This window comes from Pangasianodon hypophthalmus, chromosome 14 (genome assembly GCF_027358585.1).
Source record: "Pangasianodon hypophthalmus isolate fPanHyp1 chromosome 14, fPanHyp1.pri, whole genome shotgun sequence".
Lineage (NCBI taxonomy): Eukaryota > Metazoa > Chordata > Actinopteri > Siluriformes > Pangasiidae > Pangasianodon > Pangasianodon hypophthalmus.
Window position 1 is genome coordinate 21,677,215 of NC_069723.1, and position 6,026 is coordinate 21,683,240.

A 6,026-nucleotide genomic window follows, 5' to 3' on the forward strand; every position below is an offset into this window, starting at 1 on the left:
AGCTGAGATGTACAATTACTAATTAGCAGCTTATTAAGAAAACCAGTTTATTAATTAGCTGGTTATTAAGCAGAAGCAGCAGCACCTACAATTCAAGGTCAGAATATAAGGATATTAAACAAAGCATGACTAAGCTGGTAATGTTGCCAAATAACTACTATAGTGTGTATGGAAATTTGCAATACTTATTGCAATACTTAAATAATTGTGTTCTCATTCCACTATTTCAAGAGACAATGCCTTATAAATGTCTTTATATGTTCAGTGCAAAAAATACTTGGTAGTTTCTAAGGTCAAAACATATCCCAAATTTTGAATACACTGACAGGATCATTAAACCCTTTTTCCTTTTTAAGTGGAACAGATATGGCACAACTGTGACTCTGCCTAGAGGAGACTGTCCAGAAAAGCAACCAAGAAAAGCAACCAAGAGGCCAAGGGCTATGTTCAGCATGATGCTACCACACCATGGTTCATCATATTCACTAAATAAACCTGTTAATGTTGCCAAATAATGACTATTGCGTGTATGGAAATGCACAAATCAGTGTAATTGTGCAAATTATATGTATATAATATTATCCCTTTGTATGTCATACTTTATATGGCACAATTATAAATCAGCAGCTTATTAATTAGGTGGTTATTTTTTTAAAAAAAAGGAAGGAATACAATTTGAGAATATTAAATAAAGCACATCTAAGCAGGTAATGTTGCCAAATAACAACTATAGTGTGTATGAAAATTTGCAGTCGACTAATTCTGAACAATGCTACTCCAACCATGCTTCACTGTGAGCACTAAATATACCACTGCCATGCTGTTAATGTTGCAAATTAACTACTGTAAAGTGTACTATAAGTGCAAATGATTGTAATTCTTAATTATGCACTCCCAATCCACTGTCTTAAGAGATAATACATCATAAATGACTGTTTTTCAATTTGTTCAGGACATAGACCTATTTTACAGTGCAAAAAAAAAAAAAAAAAAAAAAATCCCAAACTTCGAGCATCACGCAGAGCACCATTAAATCCATTACTTAAAAAACGAACAAATATGGCAGAACCGCAATTCTGCCTGGAGAAGGACATCCACCAAAGTCAGTGACTGGGTAACCAAGAAGCAACCAAGAGGCCAAGACAACATGCTACCATCATCATGCTTCACTATGAACACTAAATAAAGCACTACCATGCTGTTAATGTTGCAAAATAACTAATGTATTGTATGAAAATTTGCAAATTTTGTAGTTTTTAGGTAATTGAGCTCTCAGTCCACTATCTAAACAGATAATACCACATAAATGTGTTCACTGCCTAGCTCTATTTTACAGAGCAAACAGTTAAAAAAAAAGAATATAGTACTTAGTTACTGTCTACCAAGAAAGTCAAACTCAGCAACAACAATAACAACAACACACACCCCAAACAAAACAAGTCTGGGACAAGGTTCTGGAAAAATATTGTTCAGTCTTTATATATATATATATATATATATATATATATATATATATATATATATATATATATATATATATATATATATTATTTTGAAGATGAAGCACCATGACATCCATTATTTAAAAATGGAAAGAATATGGCACAACTACAACTCTGCCTAAAGGAGTTCATCCAGTAACCAAGCAACTAAGAGGCCATGGGTCACGCTCAATAGGATGCTACCACCACCAAGCTTCATTGTGAACAGTAAATAAAGCACTACTAAGCTGTTAATGGTTTCAAATATTTTACTCTTTTACATTTTAATATAATTTTCATTTTGTTGTCTCCCCAGCCAGAACATATAAGCTGAGCTATAAAGGAACATACTGATTTTTTTTTTTTAAAATTACCATACAATGTCATACATTACTTCTGATGATATTCCCCAATCAAAACAGCTCCAGGAAAACTGGCTTAATTGTTAGAAATCACAGATTATAAAAGGTAAGCTAGAGTCTCATATTCCTGAAACAAAGTCACAATATTTTCCCTCATAATATTTTTACACACACACTTTATAAAACAATAATTTATACAGCTACGTGTCATTTCCTAGCTCAAACACACTCCGTACAGGTTATACAAAGTTCACCATGACAGAAAAGGAACAGGGAAAGTGTAAACCTTCACGCCTGGTGTTTTCCGTGTTCTTCCCCTGCTGTGCTACATGGCCTCAGCTCCTTTTGTGTTACTTTAACCCAATAAATCCCACTAAAGTGGCTGTTCTCTGGAGTGCCATCCATCCCACAGCTTATTGTGACAAGGCTTTGTTCTGAACAATAGGCAGAAAGGGGTTAAGTCACCGAGGGCGCTTCCCAACTTCCCTTCAGCTGCCTCTCACTTTCTGGACTTTTATGAATCACATGATCCACAGAACTGATCCTTCACTTTTTATTTCAATATGCACAGAAAGATATTTTGTATTTTACTGATTCATTGGTTGTCCAAATAAGTTTTATTAGAAGTAAGCACCATCAGTAGAACAGCAGAAATCTTGTTCTTATGAAATTATAATAATAATTGGTGGTAGCAGTTAGAAAAAGAAATTTATTTCATATCTTTATAACTTCTCCCACAGCATTTTAATATGGTACAGCAGCTGCAGTGTTAAGGTTGAACATCCTCACCATAGCAAAGGCCAAAAAGTGAAATCTAGAAATTTCCCTTTATCCCGTATGAAACCGGTCAGCCAAGACGTTTAGTTTCCAAAGTTTTTTTTTTTTTTTTTTTTTTTTTTGTGGGGCGGGAAGGGGTGGGGGGTGTTGGGGAGGTTGGGGGGCGCTTACATTGACATTAGCTGTAACTCTAATACACACTACCAATTAGTAGATTATCAGCTACATTTTGGATAAATTGTATAATATTAATTTATGACCAGCTGTTTTACTTGTTAGATAATATTGTTTAATATATTACAGAGACATCCATGAGTGACTATGCAAGTAGTGATGTGTGCCACTACAAACATCACTGATGTTAAAAGAAAATATTTAATGACAGAGTAGTGTGATTAAGTAGGATTACTGTCACAAACCACATGTCCTAAAGCATTTCATTCCTCTTATACCACAGCAACTTGGGAAAAAAGTACATTTTTTAATTGATTAATGAAAAGCATGAGCCGTACTAGCCTCTCTCATTTCTCTCTCTTGAAGATAACAAATGCCAATTGGTACTGAGAAAAGGCAAAACCCTCCATCCTGAAGACTTTCCCCTGTTGGGAAAGTTACAGATTTACCTCTGAAGCACCGGCACTGGAGACTCATTCCATAAATGTTAAATAAATGTATCATCACAGAAAACATCATGATGTTAACAAATACAGTAGATAAAATATATTTTAAAATGTAAAGAAGTGTAATTTTGGCACCATTAACAGTTTGGCTGTGTTTTATTGACTGGTCACAGTGAAGCACGGTGGTAGTAGCATCATGTTGAGAGTAATCCTAGTTTTAGAAGCAATATTATTCATTTGTTACCTGTTGGTTGTTTTTTTTTTCAGTCAGATGCAGATTTATTTAGTAAAACAGAGTGGTAGGACTTATTAATATGTTCTTTTTTATCAATATACTATCATAAAGTTTTTACATTAGTTATTATGTATTCAGAAAATTTCATTTTTAAAGTAGGCACTGGGTATCATATGTGTTACATTATTACCTCTTAAATTCTGTGTAATCATTGAATTGTGAACTGGTAGTTCTCACAAAATATTACTATGTATTTTAAAATCCAATATGGAAATATACTGTACTTACTGTGCTTCTAACAACTAACATGATACTGTAAAACAGAAATGCTACATTATTATTATTATTATTATTATTTTAATATGTACCTTAAGTATGGTAACTTTCGATGCCACAGCGCAATTTAACCTTAGATTCTATGAAATGTTTAACATTTGCAAGAATATTTGACATTAGCATTTTTATCTCCCAACATTTTTGATAATAGAATATAAGTGAAAGGTGCATACATGAAATTAAGCTGACTAATTTACATTGAAATCATTATGGATTCATTAGAAATCTAAATCAGGCTTTCTGTTAAGATTATCTGTGATTAGTACGATACGAATAAAAGTGCTGTACAAAAAAACTAATTATAAGTTGATACGAACAAAATCTATTTAATTGAATTCAAAGCTTATATTTTAATATTAATCAGTTTCTTGTATATTCAATACCACAAAAAGTTTGAGGTCCAACTTTGTGGTTTAAATAAAAAAAAAATAAATAAATGGAGCTTGATGTTAAGAATTTAATGACTGTTTTTTACTCACTGTTAATGATTTTAATCTGCTGTTTTGCCTCGGCGATAGAGAAACACTGTGTGTGTGTGTGTGTGTGTGTGTGTGTGTGAGAGAGAGAGAGAGAGAGAGAGAGCAGGTGAGCTGCAGTGAGTCCTGAGTTTCCCACGCTCCTCCGGTAAAGAGGCCGCGGACGAGCCATCTGTCTCACTCTCCGTCACTCTGTGTGTGTGTGTGTGTGTGTGTGGACATGCGAGTGGGACCCAGGCAACATTCCTGCACCAAACTACAGGAAATCCACCAGCACCATACTAGATTAAATTATAGTTCATTTGTTCAAACTCATAGAGTCTAAAAAAGATTTAATGTCTTTGTAAGTAAACGTTGAAGGATTTTTGTGTCGCTGTTCTTCACTTGTCTCACATGTTGCTCACCTTTGCTCTGGCATGAAGAAACTAACATAATATCACGAGCAGTTTGTTGGACCAAAAATCCTAGCAAACAAAAATTCCTTCATAATTTCAGAAAAAAGAAATATGTCAACAAATATTCTGGCTATAAAAGCTATTAAAAGCACTATTCCTATCTGAGATATCGATTTTCATAACTAACATTATTATTCTTTTTAATCCTTTATCTCAAACTAAAATAAAGCAAATTAAAAGGTCAGCAATCTTAATTTACATTATTTTACCTGTCATGTATAAAACATATATTAATATCTAAGCTAAGCAAATCAACATCTGTGTTTATTGTATTTTTTTCCCCAAATTTTGATACATAAGTTTAACAGTAAAAATGCCCCTATTTTAAATATATATGTGGACAGATAAGGCTATGTGACTACTGTAGTGTCAGGAGGCTAAATTATTACAAATTCAAGAAAGAAAGAAAAAGAGAGAAAAAGAAAGAAATCCTGCTGCTTATAATACTGTACAACTAACCAACTTCAAACTGAACAGCGAATAAATGAGAATGCAAATATATCATCCAGACAAAATAACAGCAACAACACTGCTTCCACAACACTGTTTCAACCCTAAACTGTCAAACTAACAGTGGAACCACACTTGGGATTGTTTTTGTAATTTATTTTCCACAGAAAAGCCACAGGTTTATGCAACAAGCTGCATTCTAAAATAAGTCTGTACGCCAAACAAGTCATAAATTATTTCGTAATACATAAGACACAATCTTGCCTTACAGACCTGAGCAGCTTAAGGTTAAGTCTGAGGTTAGAGGCAAGGTTAGTGTTTTTTTTTTCCAGCTCCATTCATATGAAATAAACCAAATGCAACTAATCTGGACACAAAAGGTAACAAAATAGTATTTTTCTTCACTTTAAGACTAATTATTTAGACTCGTCTTCTCACACTTGTAAATCTGTAACAATTCATGATTTTCCTAATCAAAATTTATACAGGTGAAACTTAGCCTTAGGGCAGAGTTAGCATTCAACCACATCGCCTTTGTTTGAATTTGGATAATATTTCCGAGAGATAATATAAGTATAGGCAACAGGATATATTTATGGCATTTTATTGTACCAACTCAGCATGTCAATACTCTTCCCAAAGAATCTACAGATGAAAAATCGACTCATTAAGTATAAAGATGTGCAGTACACCAACATGGGCTACCTCTTGTGAATTTTTAACACTTGATATAACTCAATTCATATAAAAAGTTACAAAGGTTACAGAAATATAGATCACAGAACATTTGACTTTTCACCATTGCATCTCTTTTTGCCTCTTATTGTTCATACC

The 6,026-nt window shown here is 33.3% G+C and overlaps 1 long non-coding RNA gene across 2 annotated transcripts in view; it reads right to left on the bottom strand.

Moving 5' to 3' along the window:
* LOC128320082 (uncharacterized) overlaps positions 1 to 6,026 on the bottom strand; it is a 45,521-nt gene that overhangs the window by 19,732 nt on the left and 19,763 nt on the right. The window lies entirely within an intron of this gene.